Here is a 12,429-nt window from a genome sequence, read left to right as displayed (position 1 = left end):
AGCCAAACTTCTCCAGGTTTAAGACTGATTTTACGACAGCTATGACAGAGCCAACTCCTTGGTGCACGCTTATGGTAGTGGTGACGAAGCCATCAGGAGCACTCCACACTTTTATGGATTACACAAAAACTGAACAAGCAAGCCCTATGAGCATCATATCCAATTCCTTGCAGTAGAGCATACCCTTCAGATACTACGAGTCACAGCTTGGTGTATGAAAAATTGATGCCCAAATTCAGGGTTTTGGCAAATCCCTAAGAAATTACAGAAAGTTCTTGACCACCTTTACAGCACCGTTCCGTTGGTTTCGCTTTAACTGCTCATGCGATTTGGTATCTGGTGTGCCCCAGATCAAACACAATGGTATATGAATGATATTCATCCAGAACTTATATGTGTTGCTTGCCATATGGTCGAGGTTATCAGTTGGTGCTCAACTAAACAGCAACACAACGAACTCTGCAGTACATTTGAGGGCACCCACTGTGCAAGAGCTGCCATCCACAAAGAGAAATGTAAGTTTGGCATCGCAATAATATCCTACTTGGGGCACATGAACGAAAACAAGCTCAAAGCTGTCACAGACATGCCAAGACCATCCTCCAGAACTACTGCTGCTAATGGGCATGACCACCTATCTAGGTTTATTCGCTCCTAGCATGGCAAACACTACACCCATTGTCCAGCATGCTGTTTTCAAAGCATGGTTTGTCTGGAACCCACACAGGTTCCAGAATTCTCAATATGGAAAGAAATACTTTCTTCAGATCCAGTGCTTGGCTGGTGCTCCTCAAAATGAGAGACCAGCTGCTAATCACAGCTGATGCTTTGTGCTGTGGTGTAGTTGCAGTGCTCAGCCAAAAGCAAGACGATGGGCAACATGTTACTAGATGCGCCTCAATATATTTAGCAGAGACAGAATGCCTGGCTATGCCCAGATATAGAAAGAAGTGCTTTCTTCCTTGCAAGCTTGAGATAAATTCTATAAATGGGGCAACAATCTGTTTCCCAATTTATAAAGTGTGCACATGATTGATGCATTATGAGGCATAATGTACATCTTAGGCAAAGACTTTCCCGCAGCTGATACACTGTGAAGTTCTCATGTGAAGGAGAATAACAGGGACCACAAGGGCCTACCAAGATTGAAGGCTTGGCATGCTGCCTCTCCCCACCTTCTTTACAAGAACTGAAGAAAGAACAAGTGCTAGATTAATGCTGCTGCCAACTTTGCATTTTCACTCGAAAGAGCTGGACAAGGTGTTGCAAACTCTGAAAGAATTCTGGCTTTACAAGGACAATGTAGTCCAAGACATGTTGATATTTTGGCAATAAAACCATCGCGCCCAAGAAGCTACAGGAGCTTACCCACCCAGCACTTCTCACTTGAAGGCCACTTTGGAATCAATAAATGCCTAGCAAGACGACAAAGTACTGCATCATAAATACATACAAACAGCAAATGTCTTCAAGTCATGTCGTACATGCTAGCACCACAGGGCTAAGATAAGGGTGACACTCCTGCAATTGGGATTCTGAGAAAAGCTGTTACAGAAGTTCACTATGGACATGTTTTCTATTGGATGGGTGTGGTGGCTCATCGTCACAAAATACTAGTAAGGGTATCCTGAGCTAGTACTGGCTAGTTTGACAGGACCTGTGGTTGCGACTCAATGCCTCTTTGTTTTCACAAGGCGTGCAATAGTGTAGTGGTCGTGAACCGCAACAAACTGTAGCTTGCAAAAGGGCGCAGCTCACTGTTTGCAGAATTCATAAGAATTCCAACAAATGGCGTGCAGTCCACGCTACCAACAGCTCAATGATCTCACAGAAGCCACCGTAAGCTTATCCAACAACTCCCTTGAGACGTCAGGTGATGCCTACAAGACACACGATTATAGACTGAGCCTTCTGAAAAATAGCTCCTCGCTAGTGCAAATGCTTACGAGCCAAAGGCTTAGGACTACACTTCGAGCTACTGCAGACAGCTTCTTTCCACAACTCCCGGACCAGAGGAAAATGAAAGTGCATGAGCAAAAGTGCTGGCAGAAACAGAAAACTTACTCTGATGTTGGGCATGGCATACAAGATCTACCCAATTTGTATCCAGACATTAATGTCCGAGTAGTTGACCTGGAAAATGCAGGCACACTTCAGCAGCCAGGAGATAAGCCCAGGTGATAGTGGATAGACACGGACAAAAAGACCAGTCATCTCAAACAGGACATGAGTGCCACTGCCTCTGGCTGCATAATCAAGGATTCGATGAAAGTTTGGCCTGTCAGGCATGGAAACGAAAAAAAAACGTGATCTAAGAAATAATAGTCACACGACTATTATTTGCCGAGCATGCGCAGGAACATAGTCACAAGATTGACTGGGACAATGCCACTGTTGTTGCCAAAGAAAAGAACATGTCATCCTGGCGGCTGCTAGAATCGCTAATCGTTCAATTGACGTCAGCTACGATGAACCAGACACCAGGGACTATGCCTGCCATTTACGCATGTTCATTACGTCACATGCTGGCTACATAGGTGATGACGATTTCCTGTCCAACTCAGTGAACGAGGAACCCGTGTGTAGTTCCGAGACGTCGGGTTATACATGAGACTTGGTCAGTGACCGTGAACCCCCCTTCATGCCTCTGGCTAGGGGAGAAGAACACAAGCAGCCACACGACTGTAGCAAAGAGGTTCCGTTTTGTAGAGATCCTGGGCATCAACACCATAGAAGTGGACAATGCATAACATCAGCTGAGCAGTAAGCAACATGACCCTTTTTATACAGGGAAGGATGTGCTACAAAGATGCTCGTACTACTGTAACGCTAATGTGCATGCTTGTAGAAAATGATCACCATAAAAAATTCACCTCTTGCCTTGCGCTCAATGTTGAGGCTACCATTCTGAATCACAATTACTTTATCCCACCTAGCTAACAGTTTGTCAAATCTCAACGAGGTTTTAATAAGAATCTTGTCTCGACTACCCGAAACGCCAGTCTGTGTAGTAGTGTTACACAGTGTTGGGTTCAAATCTGCCATAATCATGAATCCGAATGAACTTGCCCACATTTCAGTTATTCTGCAAAAGTATTTGGGATCACTTCGTTGCTTCTATATGCACTGAGGCAATCACACTGTGAAACACATTTAGGTCGTACTGAAGATGTCAAAGACCATGTAACATATGTGCTGAAAGGAGCAATGACAACTTACGACATTGACAGATGCCATTCAGATGAGCGTTGCTGTGTCAGTCGAAATTGCTGCTTTGACAATAGCTAAACTTGAGACAGAATACCATGAGGCAAAGTGAAAAGAGAACAAAGGTGCATTTTTCAGCTACATTATCTCATGGCTCCAATGCCCATGCATTTGATAATTCATTCATACAATGCGACGGCCTAGGCAAAGCCACGTTTGGATGAACCAATGTCTGCTTTTAAACATCACAAAATTCCACTTTTTCACGCACTAACGAACAACTGGCAGGTTTGAAGATTTACGAGTGTCAAGAAATATTGAATCTGTCATTCATGTGTTTACACTTTGTCTCATTATCTTCGTATGATCAAGTGTCTGCTTGAAAGCGCAGACACTACTGCTGGCTTGCTAGCTAAACGCACTTTCAAGTGGCAGCTGGTGATAGAAATCTTCGAGCATTTGTCTATAAAAACGCTCGCGTAGATTTCGCGGTATGCTCATGCGCTTTCAGTGCAACGCACTGCGTGACACCTGCCTGTCAGGCCGAGCAGGAGAGCGCCAAGGGACGAAACACCAAATTGTTCATTTGGCACTGTAAATACGTATGTCTCTATTATAGTCTGCCTGTATATACACTTCGACGACGGCAATGATGCCACCGCTTGCAACAGTCGGCCAATATAAAGAACGTGTCGCAGCGTTCGCTTTCCATGTGTACAATCTAACACGGCTAGTCTCTTTTTTCATGCGGAAGCAGCCTTCTGGATCTAAAAACATTGATATCGCGAGCGCAACAGAACAAACGGGCGGTAGTGCGCATGAGTTTAAAATCGTAGTCCGCAAAATATGGGCTATAAATAACGGCTCAAACACGTTACAGATGGGTGTCAATTTAAAGCGTGCAGTGCATTTAAAGCGTACTTTCAGCGAGAACTTCAGGCGGCGTGAAAAATGATGCCTAAGGATGCATAAATTACACAAAAAAATTATGTACGTCCCAGATGAGTTGAAAGTGGTCGCGAACAGCTAGCTTACCTGTCCATGTGAATGACAGGTGCAGCCTCTGAGCTTCTATACGATCCCTATTCGGTATTGTATTGGGTACAAGAAAGAGTTATTACGCGGAAATATAAAGAACAGCTGGGGATAACCAAAAAAGCTGAGATGTACCATTGAAGCTCCCATGCTACGCAGGTATATTTCTATGGCCGTGTCTGCTGTGCCCGGGGCACAGCAGACGAAAGGTGCCCGAAATGTCTACGTTCACCCATGACGTCACGTCCGCTATAACCCATGATGTCACATCCGCTCATTTTCATGGCGGCCGTCTTACGGAGCCGGCGGCGCTGCGAAACGGTCCGTATTCCGTGCCCACTTAGAGCGTGAGTAATTCATCTTTCCACGCTATATGCGTGTAATAAAGGATTGGGGCTGTGAGCAGTTTGATGCGTTACCATTAGGTACCTTGTGCGCATATTTTGCCTCCTGGCCGCGTCGAATTGCAGCTGGCATGTGGAATGGGCCGTGGCATGACGAGCTGTTCCGTCAGATCGCGTTACATCGCGCTTTCTTTTAAGACCATCTCGCTCGAGCGAGAGGATCTTAGAACAGCATTACTACTGCTTTTTCACAGCTTTGCTGCGGCTCATTTAATCATCACCTGCATTCTTGTAATAATACAAATGACATCGCTGCGCGGAAGAGCGTCTCTTGAAGTTTCCAAACAAGAGCCAATGCTGCCGTCCCTGCTGCATACACGCTTGCCTTTCCTAACGCAGTTAAGACGCGGCACTAGCTCTGCTACTGCGTGATACAGGGTCACTGTGATAAGAAAATTAAAAAGAACAAACGAAATTAAGGCAGAAAATGTCAAACGTTGCCAAGCGTGATAAACGGACCTGCCTCGCTAGATGAGTTGAAGAAGTCGGCGTCCTGAAGTCAGCTTCGCCGCAGTATACTAGTGTTACGCGCTGAAGCATGTCAGAACTGAAGAGTGACCGCTTTCACCGACATAAATAATATGTGTTCCTTAATGATGCACTCGTGCACCTGCCGTCTCCTGTTACATTACGCGCGCCGAGGCGCCTAAGTGTACTGGCCGGCCTTCAGCGCTATTTCGGACGTGGCTGTGATGCTTTGAACCGTTGGTTTGTCGACCTCGTAAGCCAGTTAATGTTTACACGGCCATTTTTTTCTGAGCTGTTGATTTCTTCCATAATAGCTACGTAATTTCGTAGTTTCCTGTTCAACTGCTTTGGTCATATGCGAGTCAAGGTTGTTCTCTTTAGCCGAGCGCAGTTTTCGAAAGCGAAACGACGCTTTTGCATCAGCATATAGTGCCGTCGCCCATTTACAACACAGTCAATCAATGTAATTTTGTATGTCACTGGGAAACCGCCGAACACAGGGAACTCACTCGCATGCGGGGAACTGCATAACTAGCCACGGGATTACCGTGCCTCTTGGGAAGTTGCTTTGCATCAAAGGCCAGGTACCCTTGCTATGATTCACCGCAACATATTTTGTATGTCTAACCGCTTAACATATTTGTATTGCGGTGAAGCTAACCTTACGGAACCGAATTTCGCAACGCTTTTTAGACTCATGCATCTCTACCAGCCACTACCAAACGCTTGTCGGTACGTCTCTTGGCAAAGGTCCAGGTAAATCTCCCCTGTTGGGAGTTGGGGGGACTCGCGTATATGAAAACTGCCAAGGAAAGCAGTTGCCCTGATGAAGGCACGCTCCCCTGTCGAAACATTTGCACCAGCCTGTTCGACCACCGTTATCATCGCAACATATTTGTGTGTTGCGGTGAAGCATGTCGATATTGGGAAAGATGTACGTGAATCTGGAATGTATGGTTTCTGTCAGCGACTAACCTAATGTTCTACTCTCATGGCAGGATGCATGATGTCTTGAGAACTTTTGTTGGCTAAAGCCATACGTGCCAGGTTAGCTCTTGTCACAATAATACGCTTTACCGCAATACACAAGAGGCCCCGCTGCAGGACACGCCCGCCGTAGTTAGCCAAAACCTTATGTGATGGTTCACTGCAAAACACCTCCTGTATTGCGGTGAATCGTAATAAAGCACATTTGTCAGTTTAGAATGTAAAGACCCTTGCCCTTCGCTTTTGTAATAATATCACTCACTTTAATGAGAACATGTATTCACTGCTAAAAACATCCACATTGAAATGGAGATATGAACACTGATGGCAGCCTGTGTGATGTTTTATCCCTTTACTTTTTTGTGTACCTGTCACGCTGCCATTATTAAATTTTCCTGTACTTCGTTAGGTGCTGACGTACATAACATTACATCACAAAGAGCCACTGTGTAATTAGTGTTCAAGGACCAGTGTGATGGCTTTACTCAAGAAAGGTTTGGGTTATGTTGTTGTGAAGGTTTTTTTTGACAGGTAGCTTTCTGAGAAGAAATCAGATGTCAGGAAATAGATCTCAATGGCACAGTAATCTTGGCTGCCTTTTGCTCAAACGTGCCCTAGACATAATTGAGTGATTTGCACTTGCAACTGGACAGCAGCCGTAGCTTGGGAGACCAGTGATATGGCATATTTTATCAAACTAGGGGACACATAGCATTACCAGTCCGAATAGAGACCTGTTTAAATGTTTGTCACCTTTACCACCTAGATTTTCGACCGTGAATTCGGAAAAATCTGTAGCACATTTAGAACCTAGATTTTAAATGCTGTATAAGTTGGCTTCTTGTTCACTGCAGCTGTGCTCGGCTTCTGTCCAAACGAGAGAGCACTTCTGCACAGCTTATTAGGGAATATTCTTATTTACATACCTTCTTTTTATTTATCTCGCCTACAATCACAATCAAATGTTTATGCACTGTGCATGAATCTAACTTACAGTGCCATGTTCAACAGCACAGTGCATGTAGCTTGTGTTGGTTCATTCAAGCTAAGCATTGCTACAGCCTTTAACTGTAGGTATCATGGTATGAGAGCAGAGAAATGGATATGCAAAGACAGTTGGGCACAATGAGACAACATCTTTGTTGTGTGTGAAAAGGTGACAGATACACAATATGGGGAGAACGCATGCACTTTCATATTTTCTCGCGCACAAAAAAAGCCGGAGGAATAAGGTTTCTTCACTGTGCCATAGAAACTATATGTTTGCTCTCAAAGGTAATTCTGATTCATTGGATATGTTCCTGTGCTGTGTTTATTTTCTTGAGTGTGCTTTAGTTTTTTCACGTTAATGTTTCAAACTCGTTTTTATTTTCACAGACTGAACATCCCACGTCTTGGCTTGACTTCCTGGTACAGGATACTTGCACTTAGCATGGAGTGATGAAGCACAGCAGTGTACTTCTATTAAATGTGCAGATTTTAGCAGTATAACAGCAGTTCACTAAAAACATGTGTGCAATGAAGTGTTCTTACCCACATTACTCGTCTATTTATTTATTTATTAATACTGTCAACTCTCATAGAGGGTCATAACAGAGAGGACAATACAATTACATAAATCAAATATGGACAATGTCAATGTACGTAAAGTTGCTTAACACTTGTCAATTCACAGTTAATAAGATGTTCACTTGAATGCTGTTCAGCACACTTCTGACATTTATCAAAATACGTACAATGAATATCAAGTCGCACATATCACTTGGCACTTCAAAACTACATCGAAAACTCCCATAAATATGCCTCAGCAGCATTTTCAAAGTCGGTGACATCTTTTAGGCTAACAATAGCGTTTGGCAATTGGTTCCACATTTCTATCGCATCCAGGAAAAATGAGTATCGATATGTATCACTGTTGGTATGGTCCGGCTTTATGACGTAGTCGTGGTTAGTTCGCGGGTATCTTTTGCCTGGAGCATGTAGATATTTGAGCTTATCAATCTTAAGTTGATCCTGCATTATTTGATAAAGCACCTTCAGCCTATATTTTTTCCTACGTACCTTAAGAAGATCGAAGTTGCAACGCTGTAACATAAGCGTGACCGATTCCTTCCTTCGGTATGTCGAACAAATAAAACGCGCCGCCAGACTCTTTCCAACTTCTTCTTAAGCGTCACTTGATGGGGACTCCAAACAACGCTGAATATTCTAGTATCATCCTAATGAAGGCGGTGTATGCAATAAGTTTTACATTACGCGATGCACGTTCCAGTTTTTTTTTTCTAAGAAAATATAACTTTTGATAGGCAGTTATGCAGACCTTATCTATATGTTGGTTCCATGTCAATTTTGCTCATATTCCTGTATTCTCTTCAGCAAAACCACTTATATGGGGAACTGATCATGATAAGTGCTCATGAGCATTTTAAAGAACAGCCTTGAACCCTACTCATGCACTGGTAAAATGTATAGATGCAGTGAAATTGAAACAGAAGGCAAAATAGCAAACATGATGCAGTATTTGTCAGACAATTATGTCGGCAATTCTTGCATAAAACGATTTACTTAGAGCATACTAGCACTACAAAGCACCCATCTTTTTTGTTAGGCACACATTACTACAAGGTCTTTAAAGGTGGCCACAAGAGAGATGCTGGCTTTAATGAGGAACTATAGAGGTTAAAGGCAGCCATGGAAATGTATTAAGAAATTATGCAATGCATAGCATTTACTCAGTTCATAGAGCTTCCAAAGTTGCCATAAGGCCTTGATAGCTGTGGATGAGGGAACAGTTGTAGCCCTATTTGGAGCATGAGAAATGAACATTAAGATCGAAACATAAGTAACAACTCGTAATGCAATTAAAAAATCTTGCTATACTTTTAAAAAGACAGTGAAATGAAATTAGTAACACAGTTTCCTTGTCTTTTTACTTCATTTAGGTTCAATATACTTATTTTAGTAACACAAAAAAGCAGAGTGGTGAAGCACATAAAAAAAATGCTAGTCTGTTTTTATATTCTGTTTTCTCTAAATTCAAAGTTCAGTAAAGTTAACTTAGAAAGCTACGGTGAAGCCATTGCTTGAGCCTGTATGGTGCATAACAGCAGCAATCGCCAGCCTAACTGCTTGGGTTTACAGTGCCTTATTTGTATTGTATACCTTTTAAGTGCTGAGCTACTGGAAGATTGATTAAGGTGACCAACATGCTGAACCAGTAGTTTACTGAGTAAAATACATGGAGAAGGGTGGAAAGATAGGTCAGAGAACAGGGGATGTATTCTGTGTCCACCTAGTGGAAATGTCCATTTCATCCGCTCCTGAAGTTCTGATTGGCTGGGCTGGCGTATGCATGAGAAGGAGACATGCTCCCCCAGCTACTTTGCACTTCAGCAGAAGAGGATATGGACATGTCCACTAGATGAATACCTACAAAGCTATTTAATAAAGTACTTCTGTAACCAACATGCCTGCTATGCCATCCTTGCTTTCAATGTCTGTCTTAGTAAAAGTGTGAAAGAGCCAGGTTTGTGCATGAAAAGTTTTCCTGAGGGTGTGTGCCTTGAAGCCCGTAGTGGTAATCACAGGAAACGGGGGTGGATCCAGAGTAGCACCAAAGGGCAAGCCTTCATCGAAACAAATATGGAGGGAAGTGACTGCATGCTCAAACTTGTCAGCTCACAAGTTTGCCAAGACCAAGTGATATCAGAAGTTGATGAAGCCTACATAGTTAATGTATAACCGCTTAGGCCAAAATTATTTAGATACTTTTTATGAGGACTACATATTTACTGGAAATCTCAAAATAATTATGTTAGTGCAGAATACCTTCCACTAGTTGTGACGTCCTTAAAAGAATGAAAATGTTTGAGTTGTACTTGTGTGGTGCATGAAGTTACTTTAAAAAACAACAACTCGGCAATGAAAACAAAATGCAAAGAGTAGTATTCGAAATAAATTGCCACCTCTTTAGGGCTAGATGAATTCAAATAATAATAATAAGCAAATGAAGATTGGGCATACAAGATAGATGTTTCGGCTCCCACTTGAAAGCATTGTTCACAAAGATTGTGAACAAAGCTCCAGTTGAACCAGTTCTTATTTTTCATTTTTATGGTTGGCATCTAATTTTAAACTATTTACCGTGCCTCTTTTGACCAAACCAGACAGGCTGCCATCAAACTCTTCGCTACTTCAATGCAAATAATTGGAGGTTGGCAAATACATTTTTTCTAATAGGAATAGTAGGTAACGAATAGTCAAACACTGATGCATACAGTTACAGCAGGCATATTTACCTTGGAATTAAGCACCATGCTTATGTTGTCTAGTAAAAAAAGGACAGCTATCAAGGAAGATTAGGATTATTTTTAAGCAAAAGTAATTATACCTCATATACTTGAAGCAGATGTAGTGCTTCTGAAGAATCAGGTCCAAACTGCACACACTAAAACATTAGGCTGGGATATTCAAAAAGACAAGTACATGTTTTGCTCGCCAAATGACTTTTAGTGTGCTCAATTATATAAAGTGTGCTATTATATGATTAATGTAATTTGCTAATGTAAAGAAAGAACAAGCCAGGATCTCTTGCTTCATATATATGCGCTGAATCAAGAAGGTAATTAAGGAAGAAGAACACCAGAAATAAACACGAATGTTTGTGTGCTTTCTGGCATAAAATAATTATCATGTAAGCCACATAACATGCTTTCCAAAGCATCCCCTACCTTAACTTACAGCTGCATCACGCGAAGGCACTTTCTAAGAACACACATGCTTCATGATCATTCACTGTGTTAGTGACTCCCACTGAAGTAGACTGAGAACATATCTGGGCATTGCATTCAATAGCTGATGTAAAGTGAAAAGACTGCTGCTTGTAGGTATGAATGAACCAAGTGAATAAGAAATATAGGTTCTCAAACTTCTAGTAGTAAGTGTGGCAGCACTTAAGAAAAACATATTGCAACTAAAAATTGCAACACATGATGAAATAACTGAAATAGCTAGGGAGAGTTTAATAGACCAATAAACAGGAAACTGCAAATTCCCAACATTTCTGAATACTTTTCTTCACATGTACTCACCTCATAAGTATGACTTCCTTTAATGCTCGAGCCTCTGCCTTAATTTCATAATTCCCCATTCTCACTGCTTCGCTCATGCTGATTGACATCTAGCACAAAGGTTGGCGAAAGTAGCTGAGCATGTGCATGTGTTGTGAGGCAAGCTGCCCACATCTGGTAGCCGCATGCCAATTTCTCAGAGTAGATGAAAGGGAAGCCTTGAGGGTAAACCATAGAGAAGACGGATACCTTGGTTCAATGATAACTGAAAACACCAACATGGAAATTTTGGACAGCCCACAGAATCAGCAGAATTGGCATAGTTTGGAAAAACTGAAAAGATGCATTATGATATTTATGTTACACAGGTTCCAGTCAAGTTGAAGATTTTCACTGTCTAATAAACTTATAAGACAATACATGACCAGCAATACTGTATGGAACCTAAACAAGTTTAATAAAGTCACCTAGAAGTCAGGATGGAGAAGTGACTGAATTGAGGATGCTAAAATGGATGAGGTGGAGGCAGATTGTGAAGACAGGTCTTAAAAAATTAACATTCAACACACACTTAAGTTGGCAAAGATTGGACTCAATGTTCAAGAAGAAATTGACTAAGATAATTTATTGAGAGTTTCAATGAATCCGAGAGTTTCAATGATTATTTAGCATCTGTGTTCACAGAAGACAACGGGATTATGCCGAGTATTGAAACTCCATCTGACAGGCCGCCTATTGCTGACGTTGAGATTTCTGAACAAGGTGTGCTCAACCTTTTGCTTCGTTTGAACATAAAGAAAAACCCTGGACCCGATGGCATCCCTAACGAGTTTCTTTATCGCTATGCCGAATGGAATTCTAAATATCTTGCATTAATTTTTCGGTCTTCACTTCATAGCGGTTTTTTACCAAAGGTGTGGAAGCAAGCTAAAGTGATTCCTGTCCTTAAAGCGGCGGTGCTGATAATTTAGCAAATTATCGCCCTATATCAATCACTAGTACCTGTTCAAAGATGCTTGAACATATCGTCTCGAACCATCTGTTAACTTATATTAATGAATATAATTTGTTATCTATCCACCAACATGGCTTTCGTCAAGGCCTATCCACAATATCTCAGCTCATCGAATTAGCCCATGATCTTTCAGAAACTATTAACTCTCGGGGACAGGCGGATATGATCTTCATGGACTTTGCGAAGGCATTTGATAAAGTGTCTCACCTTAAACTACTAAGAAAAATTGATGTTATGTTCAAAA

This window comes from Dermacentor andersoni, chromosome 8, assembly GCF_023375885.2.
Source record: "Dermacentor andersoni chromosome 8, qqDerAnde1_hic_scaffold, whole genome shotgun sequence".
In the NCBI taxonomy this organism is placed as follows: Eukaryota; Metazoa; Arthropoda; class Arachnida; order Ixodida; family Ixodidae; genus Dermacentor; species Dermacentor andersoni.
Note: the sequence above shows the minus strand (reverse complement) of the source record.